This window comes from Lissotriton helveticus, chromosome 6 (assembly GCF_964261635.1).
Source record: "Lissotriton helveticus chromosome 6, aLisHel1.1, whole genome shotgun sequence".
Taxonomy (NCBI): Eukaryota; Metazoa; Chordata; class Amphibia; order Caudata; family Salamandridae; genus Lissotriton; species Lissotriton helveticus.
In genome coordinates, this window is record NC_136067.1 from 876,207,781 (window position 1) to 876,229,705 (window position 21,925).

A 21,925-nucleotide genomic window follows, 5' to 3' on the forward strand; every position below is an offset into this window, starting at 1 on the left:
TATAAAACGTTAACTAACCATATGCTGGAGGATTTGGCAAAGCTCAGGGCCACTTGGGAGGCGGAGGTGGGAGAGATGGAGGACTTGGACTGGGACACAGTACTAATGCATACCCGGGATGTGGCAATCAAGTCCCGATTGCGACTGATTCAGTTGAAAATACTCCATAGAACCTACTATGACAGACAGCGGCTATGCAGAATGGGGAAGGTAGAGGACCCAAGTTGCCTTAGGTGCCTTCAGGGGGTTGGGGATTTCTACCACACGATATGGTCTTGCAGTATCATACAAACATATTGGACCCAGGTGTTCAAAGAATTGGAGGAGGTCCTAGAGGCCCCGATCCCACGAGATCCCAAACCAGCTCTATTGGGCATGACCAACGAGGTAGACCTGACACGGCCCCTTCTTATCTTTCTGGTCCTGGCACTGGTAGTGGCAAAAAGGGATATTGCAAAGCACTGGGGAGCGCCAGACCCCCCCGACATGGAGGAATAGAGAAGGGGGCTTGATATCTACTGGCAGCTGAAAGGGTAACCTATAAGGCCAGGGGATGTCCCAAAACATTCCGCAGAGTTTGGTCCAAGTGGAGACGATACCGTGGACTAGAGGGGGGCTGTGAGGGTGGGCTTCCCGGGATGAGTGTGAGACGGGTGGCCGGGATCATTGGGACACTGGCACTGGGAAGGTGTTAATCAATACTGCACTTGTGGACCGTCGTAAGGTGCCTGCGAGTTGTGACGCAGATCTGGAAAGGACGTATCTGGCATGGGCGGAGGGGCGAGTGGGTGGGAAGGTGTGGCTGCTGCTGAGTTTTTTCTGTATGTAATCTGATGGAAGTACATAACCTGTGTTCTTTATTGTTCATGGGGGGGGGAGTTTTCAGCAAAAGAAAAACACTGCAGATGTTCGGAATGTCCCTTGAATTGCTCAGAACTATATACTGGTTTCCACCGAAAGCGCTCGATTGAAAGTTGCCGCCCGACCTCAGGGGTGTGGGCTAAATGGCCGTGTATCCAACTGCTATTGATGAAAGACGCTATTGGTGGCTATTGTTGGGAGTACCTAAGTATTTGTTACTTGATCACGGTGAATCTGCAATAAAAATAAAATAAAAAAATTAAAAAAAGAATATCGTGGACAAAAATATTGTGAAGGTAAGTTTCTATAGGTAAGCAACATTTTACTATATATAACTCCACATATATGTACCTTGCTGATATATATATCTTCAAGGAACGTAGATGTTAAGTTAAGAATAGTACATCTATACTTACCTATTTGCACTTACCTTCTCGCTATTTTGGTCCTGGATATCAGTGATCCCCTCCCAGTCCAAAAAGACCACAATCCGTCAGACAGAGCTATATCGGGGTGAACACACATGATACACATTTGCCTATGACAAAAAAATCTGAATTAGGGATACAGACAACAGTACAGTTGGGCACTCAGTGCAGGGATACATATCTTTTACCATGCAGAGGACTTTTCCGTCCCAACAAAAGGTGTGCAGATATATATACCTCAAGGCTTTTGTAGCCGCACATGTAGTACTGTTACTGTGCCACTTCATCTGGAAGTAGCCATTCAACATCAAGGGACTCGTAGCAGCAGCCCATGGCAGCTCATGTTCTGTGGCACTGGGAAATCTTGCAGATTCTGTACAGATATTCTAAATTTTTCTTGGTGGTGCATGCTCCCATGCTGTGTTAATTTTGTTAAGGAAGATAAACCATGTAGTGGACCAGCATATTAATACATGATTATAATAGTAAGCATTTTACAGTGGGAATAGTTTTCAGTATATGTTATGTTTGCAGTATCTGATGACTTATTGGCTGCTCACATGTCCCATTACTTGCAAGTAAATGTTATCAGTTCTCTCCCAAATGTCTAATTGTCCATATCAATGCCTTCATCAGTTTCAACATTCAAAGACACTCTTAATTAGCCATTTGAGGGGCTGGATCATAATGGGCTTTGCTGGCGCAGAGTTGAGCACCTGTTTCATGCACCTGCAGGGCGTAAAGTCAATTAATTAAACCCAATTTTTCTGAGTTAGTGCTTTATTTTCAGACAGTACAGCTCTGGCACAGAAGGGTATATTTACGAGAAAATGTCGGAGCGCGGAGCTGCGCCGAATTTGGCAGCTCTGCCCTCTGCCATTTTCAAAGCACAGGGATGCGCCGTATTCATAAGAATACGGCGCACCCCTGTGTTTTCCCTAGCAGAGGTGCTAAATATAGCTGTCTAGCACTAACGCAGGCACCCTTGCACCATAGTGCAAGGGTGCCTGTGTTGCAGTGAATGATTGTTTATGTGCAGGAAGGTGTTCCTCTGGGACATAAACAATCACTAATGGCGATTTGTTACTTCTATTTGTGCTGCAGAATTCAGCACACATAGAAGTAGCAAATCATCGTCATTATTTAATGATTATTTATGCACAGGAAAAAACACCTTCCTGCACATAAACAATAATTAATGGCATTTTTCTCTTTTTATGTGTGCTACAGAATGCTCAACAAAAATGCGGAGAAATAAAATAATTTCTTCTCGTTTCACCACTCTAACACCTGCTCTTGCATGGCATTAGTTGTTGGCGCTGCCTCAGATTTCCACCTCCTTATAAATCTTGAGCAGCATCAAAAGCAGTGGCTGTTGTGGTGGAATGCTCACAGCAACACCCTTTGCACGCCCCATTCACGCTAAGTGATGCGTGTAAAGAGGCCTTACTTACAAGGTGGCGTTAAGCCTTAAAAAGTGGCTTAACGCCGCTTTGTAAATATGAAGGAGGACATAGCGCCACCAGAACGTTGCTAAAAGTGACTCTCTGGTGGTGATATCCCCTTGTAAATATGCCTCAGAAAGAGGCAAACCTTATTCACTGTTTCCGAGCTGTGCTACCTTAAATAAATATTGGATTACATGAATTCCCTTTACACCGTGCAGCTGCATAAAATTGGCACTCGGCTCTGTGCTGCGCCAGCAAAGCCCATCATGATACGGCCCAAGGGGTCTATCATCATCGCGCCTACATAGTTCCGAAGCATTGGACCCCAGGTGTTCCCTGAGATACCTCCTCAGTTAATCCTTCATCGTAATGTGGGAGACGCCATTTCGGCATCAGCCAATTTATCAGCTCCATTCTCCAGGTACAGATCTTGCAGGCAATTGCAGATTCCAACGCCCTCGCGATTCGTCTCCTGGCTAGCAGTGTCGATAGATGGCTTCCATCTACATTCAGATTTTGTTTTCCTTGTTCTGGACCTGATAGTTAATGGATGCATTTTAGGTGTTTAAATATTGCCTTTATCTGCTAGTGCTGCACTTATTTTGGTAATTCTAACCACTGTTGACAGTCTGACATTGCTGTGAGCCCCCTAACCTTGAGTTTTTCCAAATTTTACCTAATGTCATTTAAGATCCACAAAGCAATTGCCCAGGTGTCCATTGTTTGATTAAGTCAAATGTTATACTGATGTCCTATGGTCAATGTCAACACTGTCACTAAGTGGCAATTCTAAGCTGGTTCTCTTTGTGCACCGGGTAAGAGAATACCTAAAATACATTGTTCCAGTACAGAAAGCTTAACAGTACTGATGCATTTTGAAAGGCTGATCAAATGTGCCATCATCTGTCTTCACTCTCTGGTTCAACATTACAAGCTCCGCAATGTTGGCAACACAACATCTCTTGAATACACCCCCTTCCTGTTCGAAGTGCTGTTTATGAAAATATTTTATTGTGTTTTCATGCAGACTTGAAAAAGCTCTAGGGAGACCACCAAGTAGCGAAATACATTTTCATTGTGCCACTAGCAAACACCTTCAGACTTGCATTGTTTAAAACACACATCTAACATCAATTTTCTCACAACTCTAGCTGGCTTTATCTGGCTAAATGAAATGGCTACTCAGAAATCGGAGCAATCAAGCAATCAGAGAGTATCTATATGTTGGATATCGAAGCTCTGGGTTTATCGTTGGATTTTCTAAATCTGCACATTATTACGTTAGGTTTGGGGATATGGAGGAACACCTCCTTGAGAAACTGTAGTCGAAGAGAGATGGATGCTGAGATTGGCTAATGCACAGTGCTTAATTTGAGCCAGTGGTTTCTGGTACTCGGCACCGGCACTTAATTAGCAGCACTGGCGCTTATGACAGTCTGCCACATGGTGGGCTGTTTGTTCTATTTAGAGGGGGCACAACAATACTTGTTTACTAAATCAATAAACGGTAAAAATTACTATGCCCTGCCACACATGATAATCTTATAGCTTTGGGGCATTGGTAGAGCTAGCAGGAGCAATGGGTGGTGTTGGCTGCAGTGGACGCCTGATGAGGGCCCTGGCACTTAGGGGTCGATTAGGATGGCGGTGACTCCACATCCTCCGGGCCGGTGGAAGCCACCACCGGCCCGGAGGATGCGGATTCACTGCCTCGGTCCCTGTAAACACCACCCGCCAGATCAGGATGGCGGTAGGATCAGCGGTGGACGGCAGGTCCGTCCACAGCTGATCCGTGGGGTGTAGCCTGCTATTTGGTGGCGGTGTCTGCAAGACACCGCCAGCCACATTAGGAAGCATGTGTTGACATGCTTTTTCGCGGCGGTTTTTCCGCCGTGGAAAAGCATGTGGACCTTTGCTTCTGGGGGGGCCCCAGGGTGAAGGGGGGGGTGCACATGGGGGGTACCTATGGTACCCCCCATGTGCACCCCCCCTTCACCCTGGTCACCATAGGTACCCCCCTGCATTTGCATGCACAAAGCGGCAGGCACTGCGCGGTGCCGGACACTTTGTGCATGCAAATGCAATGCATGCATTTTTAACATTGCGGCGGGTGCTCTTGAAGCAGCACCCGCCGCAATGTTAACGATACAGGATGTGACCGCCATGGTGGCAGTCACATCCTAATTGGCATGGAGGGAACGCCGCTGCCCTTGCGGACGGTCCCTCCACCTCAGGGGTGGCGGACGGACGCAAGTCCGTCCCCCATCCTAATAGGCCCCTTAATTTTTTACAAATTAAAGCACTGTTAATGTATGAAATTGTGAGTGATCTTTGACCATGTGCAACAGCAATTCACAGGGCTGACTACTTGTTTGTGAAATAAAATGCACTAATGTGCACTTAGGGAAATCATTTTTTTTTTTTTTGCAGTTTTATATAGCGCAAACTCGACCCGAAGGTTACATGAGCACCCGTTGCAACACAGACGGACACACCCATATATATATTTTTTTAGACATGCGGAGATTACGTGATTTGCCCAGAATCACAGGATGCTTGACCCTCCCGCCAGACTTGAACCAGGTTCCCCAGCTCAAAGTCAACCGCTCTGACCGTTAAGCCACATCCTCTACTTACTACCCTTCTCTCAGGCTATCACTGAGTGGCAAGAAACCCTCTGTGATGCTACTAGCCAAGTGATGACAAGAGAATTCGCCTTGAGCACAATCACAGTCCAAACTGCTTCCAATGACCTGAGGGCTACTTTTAAAGGAATCGTATCCTTGTCTTCATCTGCAGACTTTCATGAGCTAGAACTATTGATTCTATGAACAGCATATGGCACAGTAGCTGGTCTATGTCTGCATTGTTCTCGGCATATCTTATCTTATGATACTTGGTGTGTTGTTCTTGGTTGAGAGGGACACCCCAAGTGAGTAGTCGCTACTAGATGTTCTTCTGCATTGCATCCTCTATAGCAAATCTGGTGTGTCTGCCTCTCTATCCTTCCAGACCTTTGAGCATGCCAGGAATACAGCCAAAATAATGAAATACTACCTCAACGCAGTCTTCCTCATTAAATGTATTACACCACGAGGCATGACAGACTTGGAAAATCCTGTTTTCAGCAAAGAGTCCGTCTTCTTTCTTAGCGGCTCTTCCTGTGCTCCAAACACCGCTTTCCTCCTCTGCCATAAAACGGCGGTGAAAGCATGATTTCTGTCTACTCTATGGGTAAACATCAACAGATGCTGTTAGGAAAGTTGTTCTGCTGAGAGCCAGGCACCTGGGTGGCTGTAGAGGTGACACGACCAGAGCAAGAGATCAAATGGCCGCTTCAAGTCTCTCTCTCATAGATTCCGCACTTCGTTTGACTCCCGCTTCATTGTGGTGTTTCTGGGCTTGTCCTCCCTGTTCTGCTGGGTCAGGCAGAGGCAGCGGCCAGACATCAGTACCAGCCTATTCAGCAGCGGATACTGGGTCTGCGATGATGCATCCAGCCATAAGTGGCAGCTTTAACAGGAGGACAAGTAAATCCCCAGGTATTGGTTTCCCTGACATGTATTCGCAAGTCTGCAGCTGGGAGAAGATATTACAGCAGCTCCAGTTCCCACTCCCCCTTCTGCTCCCAAATAGCATTGGTGGAAGTCTAAGTCTGATGTTAGACACTCTATGGCTTAAGCTCCTGGTGAACGGCAGTCCTTTGCTGATAGAGCTGTGCAAATACAGTACTGGCCGATCACTGTGGCAAGAGTTTCCCTCCCTAGGGCTCAGAGTTTGATGAGGTGCTTCCTGGCTAGAGATCTGGTTTATCAGGTACTGTCTTATCTGCAGGACAATGTGGCTAGCCCCCTGCGAATCTAGATGGGACATTTCACTTCGGGGTATGACTTGCACCCCACCTCTGGTTTGCCACTCCACTAGCCCACCTAGATTGTCATATGGAGGGAATGGAAGGATCCTGAAATACTGGACATGCCCACATTTATTGTCAAGTTACATCCTGTGGATGGTGAAGACTTGGGTCCCGTGCTCACTACGCCACTGGAGTCAAGCTATCCTTGCTGAAGAGGGGTGAAAACCCGAAACCGGTCCTAGGATGCTTGATTCTGGTCTAGGGAAGACGTGACCTGGCAGTTCGGTCTGGACTGTTCCCATGAGGCACAGGGTAAAGACTGATTTGCATATGGCTATGTCTGAACTGGGGTGGCGTGGTGAGCAAAATAACAATGGATTAAACCCAGATCTGTGACTGGGGGTGAATGGCTTTGCTGTTCGGGCTGGACTGTTCCCATGAGGCACAGGGTCAGACTGATTTGCATATGGCCATGTCTGAACTGGGGTGGCAGAGTGGGCTAAAGAACGGTGATGGATTAAACCCAGATCTGTTGACTGAGTGTGAGTGTTTGATTGGTTCAGATGCTCCGTCCAGCACCCCCCCCTTTTGTACCGCTTTGTCGCCGTAAGTTGGCAGGGTATGCGCAGACGTGAGTCCCTTGCTCACTTTGCCACTGGATTCAAGCAAGCCTGGCTGAAGACGGCTGGAATGCCAGAAACCGGTCCTAGGAAGCTTGTTTCCGGTCCAGGGAAGGCATGGCTTGGCAGTTCGGGCTGGACTGTTCCCATGAGGCACAGGGTCAGACTGATTTGCATATGGCCATGTCTGAACTGGGGTGGCAGAGTGGGCTAAAGAGCGGTGATGGATTAAACCCAGATCTGTTGACTGGGTGTGAGTGTTTGATTGGTTCAGATGCTCCGTCCATCACCACCCCCTTTTGTACCGCTTTGTCGCCATAAGTTGGCAGGGTATGCTCAGACGAGAGTCCCTTGCTCACTTTGCCACTGGATTCAAGCAAGCCTGGCTGAAGACGGCTGGAATGCCAGAAACCGGTCCTAGGAAGCTTGTTTCCGGTCCAGGGAAGGCATGGCTTGGCAGTTCGGGCTGGACTGTTCCCATGAGGCACAGGGTCGGACTGATTTGCATATGGCCATGTCTGAACTGGGGTGGCAGAGTGGGCTAAAGAACGGTGATGGATTAAACCCAGATTGTTGACTGGGTGTGAGTGTTTGATTGGTTCAGATGCTCCGTCCACCACCACCCCCTTTTGTACCGCTTTGTCGCCGTAAATTGGCAGGGTATGCTCAGACGTGAGTCCCTTGCTCACTGTGCCACTGGATTCAAGCAAGCCTGGCTGAAGACGGCTGGAATGCCAGAAACCGGTCCTAGGAAGCTTGTTTCCGGTCTAGGGAAGGCATGGCTTGGCAGATCGGGCTGGACTGTTCCCTTGAGTCACAGGGTCAGACTGATTTGCATATGGCCATGTCTGAACTGGGGTGGCAGAGTGGGCTAAAGAACGGTGATGGATTAAACCCAGATCTGTTGACTGGGTGTGAGTGTTTGATTGGTTCAGATGCTCCGTCCATCACCACCCCCTTTTGTACCACTTTGTCGCCATAAGTTGGCAGGGTATGGTCAGAAGTGAGTCCCTTGCTCACTTTGCCACCTGATTCAAGCAAGCCTGGCTGAAGATGGCTGGAATGCCAGAAACCGGTCCTAGGAAGCTTGTTTCCGGTCCAGGGAAGGCATGGCTTGGCAGTTCGGGCTGGACTGTTCCCATGAGGCACAGGGTCAGACTGATTTGCATATGGCCATGTCTGAACTGGGGTGGCAGATTGGGCTAAAGAACGGTGATGGATTAAACCCAGATCTGTTGACTGGGTGTGAGTGTTTGATTGGTTCAGATGCTCCGTCCATCACCACCCCCTTTTGTACCGCTTTGTCGCCATAAGTTGGCAGGGTATGCTCACACGTGAGTCCCTTGCTCACTTTGCCACTGGATTCAAGCAAGCCTGGCTAAAGATGGCTAGAATGCCAGAAACCGGTCCTAGGAAGCTTGTTTCCGGTCCAGGGAAGGCATGGCTTGGCAGTTCAGGATGGACTGTTCCCATGAGGCACAGGGTCAGACTGATTTGCATATGGCCATGTCTGAACTGGGGTGGCAGAGTAGGCTAAAGAACGGTGATGGATTAAACCCAGATCTGTTGACTGGGTGTGAGTGTTTGATTGGTTCAGATGCTCCGTCCATCACCACCCCCTTTTGTACCGCTGGAGGTGAATGTTAGACAATGTTCAACATTCCCTTCATCATCTTTTTGTGTTGCACTTTCACCCTGAAATACTGGGCATGCCCAAATATATTGTCAAGTTATATCCTGTGGATGGTGAAGACTTGGGCTTGTCAGACACTACTCTGTTGATTCTATGTTCCCAAAGTGAGTTGGAAGGCTGGTGGTGTTAGCGAAGGATATGTCTCCTAAAGAAACAGTGTTGACCACAAGGTGGAAGCTATTGTGAAAAGGGTCTATGCATGGTCCAAGCTGTTCTTGAGAACGGGTGCGTATGCATATGATGTCAAGTTGTTGAAAATGGCTTCCAGTTCTTGCTTGAGCTTATCGAAGCTGGCATGGAGTGTTCAGAAGTTTTTATGACAAAACAATAGATTGATAGTTCGGCAGATGTGTATTTTCACAATGTTTAAGACCCAACTTTCATTTGTAATCAACTGTGACTGCTAAATACAGCTGGCTCCAGATCTGGGACCTTTTAGATCCTTAGATTCAATGAACACTCACGCAAGCTTTCTGGTTGTTTTCAGTCATTGACTCCTTATTCCTTTTGAGGGATGACTGCAATGATTCAGGTCTTTCTGGCACCCGTTTCTTTCAAGCCGTGTGGAGCTTGTTACTTTCAAGCCCTTTGGATCCGTTCCATCATGTCCATTGATGCCTGTATTTAGGACCAGATGTACTAACATTCGCAATCGCAATTTTCAAATTACAATTTTCTCCGAATCGCAATTAGTAAATCACAGTTCATTATGTATTAAATTTTTATTTTTAAATTACTGATTCCTAGTGGGTGTCAAATCACCTACCTCATGAATATTAATGAGGTACATTGGAGTTTGTGAACAATAGCCATCACAAATATGGGGGCCTACTGAGGCAGCCTGTTTTGCCTAAAGGAAAACGGGATGTGTTTAAAAAAAATAAACTTTTAACTTTAATTTTTTAACTGTAGGCAGTGATTTGCGGGACCATTGCCTACTCTTAAAAATATATATTTTTTAATTCTGAAAGGGGAACGGGTCCTTTGGGGACCCCTTCCCATTGGCAAATTACTTACCACCTCCTTTGAGGAGGTGGTAAAGTATTACTGTTTTGTGACCGAAATTTCGGTTGCAAAACATTAATACATACCATAAGGAATCACTGATTGGCAGGAACACCCTAAACACGTCCCTTCAAAAAGTGATTCCTTGTGAATTCATAAACCCATTTAGCGATTCGTTAACATGTTACAGATTTGCTAAATGGGTTTAGCACATTTATACAGGTTGCAAAACTGTGATTTAGTGAAACGCAGGCTTTGGAGCCCCTAAATAACTCCATATATCTGACCCATAGTTCTCAGCCTCTCAGAATAAGGGTTTCTCATCATGTCTCTTCCCGGAGATCCAGTCAGGAAGCTGGTACTGAAGTCGCGGATATAAGACTTAGTGGACAAGTGAGTGCACGTATTGCTTACTTGGAGCGAGTGGTGTTGTTGGTACTACTCTATAAATCTCATGGTCCCACAGGTGACTGTCAGGTTCAAGTTGGTGCTGAACCTCAAGAATCTGAACTTCTGGATTCACAGCATGACTTTTAAGTTGGACACCCTGAAATGTATCACTCTTCTGGTGCACCCTAACATTTCATTTTTCAGTCCTCTCTGGATCACCAAAGCTTATAACCACATGTACTAATCTGGCCTCCTTTCTAAAATGTCTCTGATCCACCACGTGCAGCAGTCATTTCCAGGTCACAGCATTAGCTGTGGCCTCAAGATAGAGTCCAGGGTTTTCAACAAGGCCCTGGAGACTCTGGTGGGGTAGCTGCATGCAGAGGGCATCATTGTACATCCCTATTTAAACGAATGTATTCCTCATGCTACTAGCCTTCGGGTGGCAATGAACCATATGCAGGGGGTTTTTGTAGTCCATCATGTCAAGATTCATGGTACTGAATGTTGGGCTTATATAATACTAATTCAGATATTATTCATTGGTATTGCTCAATTCACTGTATGAAAAAAGACGGCAGCTACAGTAGACAAGAATATGAAACAACAGGGGAGAGGGTTGATGCTCTAGCAATTCACAGAATCCTGCTGAATGAATATAGTCAAGTCTGTACTTTGTTTCTCTCACCTTTCCAGCTTCAGGATACAATAGCGGAGAGTGCTGAGGTCCGATGATGGGTTGTACTGAGGGTCTGTTTTATTCCTTCCTCCATCCTTCTTGATATCTCATGGCCTGTATAGTATCTGCTGGGGGTTTGGGGTGGCCTTGCGGATTCTCTCTCATTGGCTTCATTGTAGTTGTTTTTCCTGTTTCTGTCTATGGATGTGGGAAAGGTGTGCCTACTGCCTGTGGTACTCACACATCTTCAGACTTCACTGTTGAAAGTTCCCCAATTGCTCCATCTGAGGTTGTTGGTTTAAAGGCTGAGAGGCGTAGATTGAGTCAGCTGCTCTTTGTTTTGCAGCAGTTGCTGTTGCTTAGCACTCCAGGAGATTATCGGCCAGTTGGGCCTTCACTTACATTTGGATTTCCTTTATGTATTGTTCTCTGACTAAGAGTGTGCAGTCTGTTTCCTGCCCCTGTGATTCTTGATTTCATGCTGGAAAGGTTCCATAAAGGTTTGGTGGTTTCTACTTAACTGGGCAATGGGGGTGCAATTAAAGGTTTTCATGACACCTGGAGGCGCCTTTGACATTCTATGCTTTCTGCTTTCCCATATGTTGAAAAGTTTCTGCTTGTTCCTCCATGGTTTGGGCCATTGGTGTCTAGCCCAATCATCCTTTTGAGCTTCCCAGACAGATTCCTATTGATCTATACAAGGTGTTTTACTAGCCAATCCCTCCGTGACCGATTTGGATGACCTGGGTTCTCTTGTGTGTGCCCCCTGTGTGCTCCTGGATGCATTTATTCTTCATCTTGGTCCTTCTTTTCTGCCCAAAAATCCTTTTGGGTTTCCATCTGGATCATGAGGTGGTGATTCCTGTATTGGGTTGGGTTGACGTTTCTTTGGCCATGCTCGATGTCAATAGGGCTGTAAAGTCCTATTTAGAGCACGTGTCTGGGTTGTGTACCCATGACGCTCTTTTGTTCATTTTGGGTCCTCCAAAAGATATTCTAAACCAGATGTGGCCACTATGAGAAGGTGAGTTCACTCACTCATTGCCAAAGGCTATGATTTGGAAGCTGCTGTGCATCCTCCTATTCTTCAGGATCATTTCACGCATTTCACGCAGTGGGTAACAGCTTCTTGGGCTTCAATATCTGAGGTCTCTGTAGTTGACGTGAGCAGGGCTGGCCTGGAGGCTTACCCCATCACTTTTTTGGATCACTATCTTTGAATGTACTAGAATATGTGGCTGAGACTCTGAGTAGAGCTGCATTGTCTACTACTGCACCTTGAACTCATAAAAGCTGTGTGCTTTTGCATTACTTGGTTGTTGATGTTTTGGTCTGGTTGTTTCATGTCACAAAAGCTACTAATTTTTTCTGGGCTATAACCTCAGGCTGTAATAAATGTCATAAGAAAGAAGCGGTAGTAATCACTGGATTACTCATGATATTGCAAATTATGGCTGGCCTCCTATTGACATTATATTCTTGCCTTCCCAAAATCCCACCCGGGATGGTTGTAGTATGTGTTATTGATATTTTTAGGACGCTGTCATCATTGCTGGCTTATTATGGTCAAGGATGGAGGCAGTGCTATGCCCAGGAAGGGGGGTGAAGGAAGAAGGACTTACCGTTGAAGCCAGGGGCACCAACATCTGTCATGTGGCATTCCTAAGGGTGCAAAGAATGTATCAAATAATTATGATTACCACAAGTAATCCAGAGAACTATTAAAGTAGTGCAACCATCTACACAATATACTCGCCTCTCTAATAAATTAGGGCAATCAGCTAATAATCAGTGGGAGGTGATGACCCTCCCTTGTTAGGTAATAAACATCCACACACATGATGCAATCCGCCCACTAGCCCCTCCCTTGGTGAAACAGGGGAAGCAGAATGGACGTACATATCCTGTCTACAGAAAGGACCTTATTACATGTTTTCTGTAATCCAGTTTACAAAACATATATAACATACAGCAGTGTCCTCAAGGGCAGCTTCCTCAGAAAAAACAAGTCTGTATAAAGCTCTACAAAGAATGCTGCTGAGATTATAGTAACAGAGGGAGGTTGTCTGGCCGCAGTCCTATAAAACCAACTAACAAGCTCTGAAAATGCTGTTATATTTTACTCACTTGAAGACTAAAGCCCTAGAAATTCCTTGTAAAAAATCTAAGCCAGATGCGACAGCAGTGGGTCTCTTCACAAAAACATTACCGCAGCCATGGAATATTAAACCTGAAGCGCTGAGAATGTTTATTTGCCATAAATGCAGTGTTGTTTTTCTAATGATTACATCACGTTCCGAACATTAACTGTGCTCTGTTTTGCTCACAGCGCACAACTGCAGCTGCAGTGCTGTTTGATCAAGCTTCTAGGCTAACCCGTAGTACCAACTGCAAATACAGAACTCCAGAAAAACGAAAAAAATAACTACTCTAGGAAAATATGTTAAAGTAAATGATTACTGATCGATTACAGCTGTTTAATCAGATTACAGGTGTGATTACAGAGATACACAAGTATGTAATTCAGGTGCAGTGCTTTTTAGTAAGATATGGACTAAAAGTGGGGTTCTTCAAAAAAATAGGTCTTCTTCCTGTCAACGTGTAATTTAATGTGCACTTGTAATTGCTTTGTGTAAGCATCGGTTCCACGCATTTGCTTTTCTGAAAGATTTCAATTAGAAACATTAACAACCGACCTTGAAAATTAGTAGGACTTGCTCTAAAGTTTTCCCCACTGCGGAATTTATTTTCATATTTCAGAGATAGGGCATTCCTGTAAATCCTTCGGGGCAGATTTACAAGCCCCTTGCGCCACTTTTGCGTCACTTTTCCCATGTTAAAAATGACGCAAAAGTGGCGCAAGGGGCTTGTAAATCTGCCTAGTCGCTATAAACTGCAATACTTAAAGGTGAGTAGCATAATGCAATTAAATTGCGTAATCTCCCACTGCATTCCTCAGGGTAACACCTACAGTCCCTCTTTTAAATAGCATTAAAACCCTCCCGGGTTCTGATCATTGTTCCAGTAGTTGTCACTTACATACTTCGAAATTCAAATTGTCTCTCTCCAGAAATATTCTTCTCACAATTAATATCAGAGCTAATAAGACCAGCTCATCAGCAGTAGGTACCCATTCGAGGTGTGTGAGATATTTAATCTCATTCGCCAGGGGGCGCCTCTTTCCCATTTGTGTGAATGTGTTGGCATCATTGCCACTTTCCTTGCTTGTAGGCAGTGAACCCTGGCGGCCAAAGGTGGTCCTACTTCTGTTTTTGCATTGCATTCATTTTCTGTTCTGGCCACAACTCATTCTTTGGAATTGTTCTAGTTTGGGAAAATATTCAAATCTCTTTCTCTGAGGATCTTATTTTGTATGGGATTTGGCTTCTTAATTGCCTTTTGCGCCCTGTTATTTTTTTAAGCACCCACTCAGCAAGGGGTGAACAAAGATGGTATAATCCAGATTACATACTCGCACTTTTTGTGCTCCTCAAGCACATTGTTATGGGTTTTCTTAATGAGACGTAGATTTTTAGCTGAGGATTAGTCCCTGAACATGGATAGTAAGTAACCACACACCTCCCACAAGCAGGGGAGGGTGTGGCAAGATCAAAATTGACCTGAGCAAATGAGCCTGCATGCCTTTTTAGGTCTTGCTACAGACAACTCAAAATTTCTGGGAGGCCTCATGAAATGAATTCTTCAAAAATGCCAAGATGAAGAATTGACAGTCAGAGGGCTTTGGGTCAGCCCCCTTCAGCCATACGTTTTCATGTGTTTTTACATGGTTTGCCATTGCTTGGATGTTTTGTTCATTAGGCCCACGGTATTTTGTGGAAGGCTTAATTGCCTCATTACTGTTACCAGTACGTTTTGATGACGGGCTTCAATAAGAAGGCTAACACATCTCATCTAATTCACTTCCTGACTTTGCTTCTCATCCCCGTTCTACTGCCTTCCACACTTCTTTTTCTTGGCGGAGGGTTTGTATAGCACAAACTCGACCCGAAGGTTTAAGAGCGCCGTACATGAATTGTTAGGCAGGGGGTGATGAAGTGATTTGCCCAGAATCACAGGATGTTGAGCGTCCCTACCGAGACCTCAAACCCAGTTGCCCAGATTTGAGGTCGACCACTCTATCCTTTAGGCCACATCCTCATACTTCCTATTCCAAACCTGCAAACACTCGCTTGCACTCCAGTCTAACGGTCCATAACATCTCACATTCCCCGTCATCCCTGCCTCCTTCTCTTTCCTTCCTTGTTTACTTACCTCACCCCATCACCCGTGCCTCCATCCTCTGATGCTTTCCCTCACTGCATCGCCCCCTGTGACTTCTTCATCACTCCTCATTCTCTTCAATCCATTTGATTTTCCTTTGCTGTCGCCTTGAACATATTCAACCTACAGTTCAACTAATTCTCAATTAAAGCATTAAACATTATATAATTATATAGACTAAAGTATACTATCAGAACTTAGAACACATTCAACACATATTATCATACAATCAGAAAACATATTAGCATAAAAGTAAACAACAGTTGCACATAAAAAACTAAATATGAGCGTTGTGGGCTGTGTAGGAACGGTGGGCGGATGGTGGCATTTGATCAAATAACACAAAACACAGGTGACACAGGTAAGCAGGTGTGAACAGCCATCCTTGCCACATTTTGATGGACATATATCAAAGCTCTATGTCCCTCCCTCCACCTGCCGTATATCTGCTGATACTAGTTCTAACCTCCCAATTACAAACACTATATACAGTAGCATTGGAGACCTCTTGCCTCCCAGCCTCTCTCCTTAAAACACTCCTTATCTCACTGCCTAAACCAGTCAAGGACCCGGAAGCGTTGGGGTCCCACCACCTGCAGGCACTGTTGAACATGGACCACAAGATCCTGGCAAAAATTGGGGGGAACCAACTGGCTCCACTGGTTCCGAAACTGATGCATCCAGACCAAAAATGGGTTTGTTTTGGCCTGTACAACCTCGCTCAACTTCGACGGCTCCTCCATTTCATGGAATAGGCCACTATCGAATGGCTTCATGCAGGCTGTCTGGTCCTTGACCTAGAAAGGGCTTTTGTTTCCCTAGAGTGGCCCTTTCTATTTGTGGTGCTGGCCCTCTATGGTTTTGGAGACAAGTTTCTGAGACTCATTGCTTACTGTATACACTACCATTGACCCGATGAAGACTGGCTCCCTCATTTTCGGCCCCATTCTTATAGGCAGGGGCACACGCCAGGGATGCCTGCTGTCCCCACTGCTCTCCTCCCAAGCAGTGGAGCCACAGACAGCTCACCTATGGGGTGTACCCATAGGTGATGGCATGCACTTGATCTCCCTTTTTGCGGATTATCTTCTCATTTATTTGAGGGACATTTCTTCTATCCCTGACGGGATCGCTTGCACTCTCTGACACTTCGCTACGCTTTCTGGCCTAAAAGTCAACTGGGCTAAATCCTGTCTTTTCTCACTAGCTTCGACCACCCTTAGTCCGAACACTGACCTGTTTGCCACCCCCCTCGTTTGGCAACCTAGCACATTTTGATATTTGGGAATACAAATTTATCAGATCTCCTAGACGGTAACCTGAGGCGGGCTGATGCTTCGCTGAAAACCCAAATGACATTCCGCTGGACCTTACCTCTATTCGTCCGCGGCAGAGTGGCTCTGCTCAAGATGGTCATGCTCCCCTGACTCCTGTACTATTTTGTCAACTTCACCTTGTACATATGCGCCTCCTTTTTACACTCCTGTGAGAGAGAGGTCAGAACCTTCATTTGGACACCTCCTGGTGCCACGTAGCACTCTATAAACTTTACCAACCTACAACCTATGGGGGTTTGGCAGTCCCCAACTTTGAGCAATATTATTTAGTGTCCCAACTTCAATGGGGGTCGAGATGGCTCGCTCTTCTACAATGAGCAGACAATGCCATGCTGTTCCCGGTCTGGACCTTGGCCAGCATATCTCAGCTGTTCCACCCATGTGCCTGACCGCTACTGCCCAAGCTAGCGATTTTATTGATGGCGCATCCCTGCTTCAGATGAAGTCTCTACCTTAAGCAGCAGACTACGCCATATATGGCAGCCATGACACTCTTGGTCACACTGTGCGGCCAATGCTAAACCACTGAAACTAAGCTGACCGCTTGGACTGCGGTGGAAGTCCATATGGTGGGAGATCTCTATAGAGACAGTGAGTTTCTGCCCTATGAGCTGATGGTGGAAGAGGACGATCTCCCTCCTGATCAGTTCCTTCTCCACACATCACTAATAGGGGCAATAGGACAGAAATGGGGAGACATGACCCATGAGGTACCTATGCATCTAACTAGGCAGTATATATATGTCATGGGCCAGGGCAGGCTGCCTTGCCACCTCTCAGCGCTCCCACACAACTCCACCGCTTGCATCCCTGCATGCATGCATGATGGGAGGCTAACCTTTCCTGTCCCTGTATGAATGGGGAGTGGTCCACCATATTGGAGGGTCCAACTCGCATACCTCACAATGTCCGCTTTCACTTGATTAAGCTGTACATCGTACATAGGGCTTACCTTACTCCGGCCAGCATCACCAGATACTTTCCCTGTACAGACTCCACATGCCCTCATTGCTGGCTGGTGAATGCAGATATCATATATATGCCCTGGGCTTGCCTGCCTCTGCAGCGCTATTGGTGTGGAGCGCAACCCCACTTTGGTGCATTATACTGAGAGAGCTCTCTCTCATACATGGGAGGTGTGCATACTCGGCCAATACCAGCAAGGGAAAAAGCACAAAGTCACATCTCACTTCGTAGATCTGGGTCCAATTGTAGGCAAGCGGCTGATCACATGGAGATGAAAGTCACCTGACCCTCCACACCTCACAGCTTGGATGTGGTCGCTTATAAACTGGGCACAAGCAGTGAGTGTTGCGCTACATAGGGAGATGCCATGGTGCTCAGTAAATATCCATTGGCCAGTAGCTGGGATGCGGCCATGGTTGACCTTCACACTGATATACCTGATGCACCCCCATCAACAGAAACCCAACCATCCTCCGAAGACAAATCGGATGGCAACGCGCATGAGCCGCTGCCTCCCCATTGTCGCTTCCATTGGCAAGCTCAACGTGGACGACGAGCTGCTGTTTTCCCGATAAGGGTTCCACTGATATGATGCCTGGGGACAGACATGAGTCATTCACTTAGCACTAGACAGCGGTGGGGTTCGTTAGCAGGGAGGGGGGAGCAAGGGCTGGCATGACAGTTACTACTAAGGTTTTTTCTCCACACACGTTTTCATTGTTGTTTTATTGAGACCCTCAAATGTTTATTTCTGTCACTGTGTATTATTACTTGTTGTGAACGGTGTATGCTCATTTGATGTAAAGAGCAGCCATTTTGCAGTACCACTTCTTATGATTAGCATATACATCTCCTGTCAGACTACCTTCCATTAACATTACAGGTACTCGGAGTGGCAATGTCTTTTCAGTTTCTATTCAATGTTGCCAACAATGTAATTTATCAAATTGCTATTGCAAATTAATAACATACAATTGTTAACTGACATTATCACTTTAAACTGTGTTCCTGTAAATCCTTTTTGTAACTGTAACCATAAAAAAGCAATAAACAGATTTAAAAAAAACACGTCATCATTAGCAATTTTTTTAGATATGACAACAATTTTGTATCAGGGAGGTGGACATGTTTGGTGTGACCTTGCACGCATTTTACCATTATATACCCACAATGAGAGTTGTTTAGAGTTCTGGGGACGTTGAACATTTCCACCCTATTTAAAGTGTATACATTGGCATGACATCCTCTACTTTTTGGAAGTTTTCCTGGATCCACCTAAAATAACCCCTAAAGTGTATTTAAAACGTATATGTATACACTCCAAGCAGGGCAGAAGGGACCTCAGACATTTTTTGGCAGGTGTCCCACATTAGTTAAACTATGAATAACCCTGAAAAGTACTTTTTTAAATTTCCTAAATATTTATTGCTTGGTGCTTCAAAAATAGTTCCTGACACTTTTTCAATATTGGAATTGTGGGTGAGGACACCATGGCCAATTATAACAAATTAGCCGATGGTTTTTATTATAAGAACCTTCACTTTCTAGTCCAACTGGCTTGTTTTTCATAGTTAATTATTTTCTGAATTTTATTATATGCCTCATTCCAGGTCGTATGTTGCGGATTTTGTTCACAAAACCATGCCCCCAAAATATCGGTGGGATGGTGTGATATTCTTACTAGGTAATTTGTCAAGTTGTAACAGTTATCCAGTTTTCGAAAATTGTTAACATTCAGTTTCAGCCCGGGGACAATCAGAAGCAAGACTGTTGGCTTGCAACAGGACTCTGCGTAATGAAGCTGAATGTGTACACAGCAAGTTTATCACCATCCACACATGAGACATTTTCTTCATGTAGTCCTGCTACACTTGGAACATAGACACCCTACGATGCAAACATGACTGAGGACAACAGGGGACAAACCAATGTAATCTCTGAATGGATGTGTATCTCATATGATATGAAGGTATTGGAGCACTTTGCATGAGCACCAGTTACATTACACATGGAAATATACAATTTTGTTAGGCAAGAGGAGATTAAGTGATTAGCCCAGAATCACAGGATGTTGTGGTCAACGCTGGCCGTTAGGCCACATTGTATGTGACTCGACTTCCGACTGGTTATTCTGATTACATTGAGTGGAAATTGCCCTTTGTGTAACACTAGAGAAAGATAATCTTGTGACACTCTAACGTGTTTTCTGGAACTGAAAATGTAAATCACCCAGTGGAATCTTGCTAACTGTAATACCACCACCGGTTTCCGACTGTGGTAAGCCTTTCCAACATGGTCCTGCCAGCCATTACACGCGTCAATATATGAATGTATTAAGGTACGGAATAGTATCCTGAAACATTAAGTCCATACTTTGTCTATTAGCTTGTAATTAGTATTTAACAGTGATATCTAACTCCAGTTTTGTAGGTTAGTCGCTTTACCTTTTTATGTAACAGAGTAATGACCCTACTGTAAAATCCTACTTGAACTGGTTATGGGTGTTCTGCGAGTCCGAACGACCGATTACGATGATACCCTACATCGTTCAGTCAGACTCGCTTGACTTCAATGGGAGTGTGTGTTCCAAACAAGAACACAGGCTTCCATTGAAAAAATTACCATTTTTTTATTTATGTATTGGTTTTGAAAATAGCGTAATTAATAGCTTTGTCATTTACAATGCAAATAGTTTTAACTTTCGCAAATGTGACACCTATAGCATTTGTAATGCAATATGTGTTGTATTTACGTGACTTAAATGTATGGTTATTACAAATAACAATGGCTTTAATTTTTTTTAATAATTAATACTTAAATAAAAGCTATTGTAATTTATAATGGCAATAGCTTAAACTTTTGTAAATAACTTTTGTGAAGATTATGTTCAGTGTATTTTATTGTGACGAAAATTCAAGAAAAGAAGTGAAATATTAACATCTTTTTGTAACATTTGTAATAAAGCTTAAAACATTGAGATGAAGAACCGGGTTTTCTTAGAACCCAGCTGCGCCAGGGACACGCCCAAAGTCTTCGGGTTCTCCTGTCTTGGAATACAGAGACACAGAATACTTCTGGATGGCGTCAAAGATCAAATTTATTAGCTGCAGCTAGTAACAGTAATCCCAGCAATACAACATGGTGTACAACTCAGGAAACTGCTCAATTTCATAGAGCAAGACATCACTTTTTATACACCATATTCTCATTATAAATGTACACCCACTGCGCAAAATTCTGACCAATAGGACACATTTTCTAACTGAGTATCACATTAACAAAAACCCAATTTACAGTAACCCAACCCAAAAGTCAATTATTAGGACTGTCCCAAATTCAATTTCCACAAGCCGGACAAACCCATAATTGAAAGCACTACCCATGTAATGAAAAGTCGTAAGGAAAGAAGTAATTCAGATGTTGAGTAGGATAAGATATGTGCAAGAAACTAAAAGTTAACGATATCCTGAACATTGATTGGCAATTTTAGACAACGATCAGCCAGAGAAATTGGCTTCGTGAAAGGGTCAGTTTCAGGTGACGGGGTCAGCGTCCTGCAGTTCACTCACAAGTCCGAAAAGGGCCTGTTAATGCATACATGAACAATGAGGCCCATACAACTTTGTTTGTTCGGTTACCTCCACGGCCTAAGTGAGGGCAAAACAAAAATGGCGTCACGAACAACTAAAAAAAAATGGAGTCTGGTTCGAAATCACGGAACCTCAGACCCTCCTTTTGCCATTACGTAGGCAATGACCTAAACTCACGTCAATCTGAATCCAGGTCTATATCTATTCTCATCAGGTCATCAAGGTGTTGCTGTAACATCATCTTATTATCCTTCACTTCTCTCGGGACGGGTCTTCTCACACAGATCGTAGCACAAAGGCCACAAATGGCGGGACCACACTGGATGCATAAGCAACACGAGAAAAGGATCGCTAAAGCCATACCAAGAAACATCAGAATCTTCCATCCCCATTTGGACAGCAGTTCCCAAAACCACTCTACCAATGACCAGTTCCCTTCGTCTACATGTATAGACTCAGCGGACTTATGTAACCTCAAGATGGCTTGGTACACTGTCGGGGCATTATCTGGTATGAAAACACAGCAACTAGACCCGATCAATTTACATACTCCACCTCTATCTGCAAGTATAATATCTAAAACAAAGCGGTTTTGTAATGTCATAAGGCGATCCGCTTGAAGGTCAGCTGTAATATTGCTAAGGGCACCTGCAGTCTCATTTATAGTGGCCTCGACCACTCTCGTAAGATGACGAATATTTCTACTATTAGCCATAGGACCCCAAAAGGGCAGAAAACCCTTAAAGAAGTCCCCAACTTCTTGAGCGACAG

General features: G+C 44.9%; 1 long non-coding RNA gene across 1 annotated transcript in view; it reads right to left on the bottom strand.

Moving 5' to 3' along the window:
• LOC144761567 (uncharacterized) overlaps nt 1–21,925 on the bottom strand; it is a 224,087-nt gene that overhangs the window by 158,329 nt on the left and 43,833 nt on the right. The window contains exon 3 of the long non-coding RNA XR_013595791.1: nt 12,603–12,642. This is a non-coding gene — a long non-coding RNA (uncharacterized LOC144761567). The remainder of the gene's footprint in view (nt 1–12,602; nt 12,643–21,925) is intronic.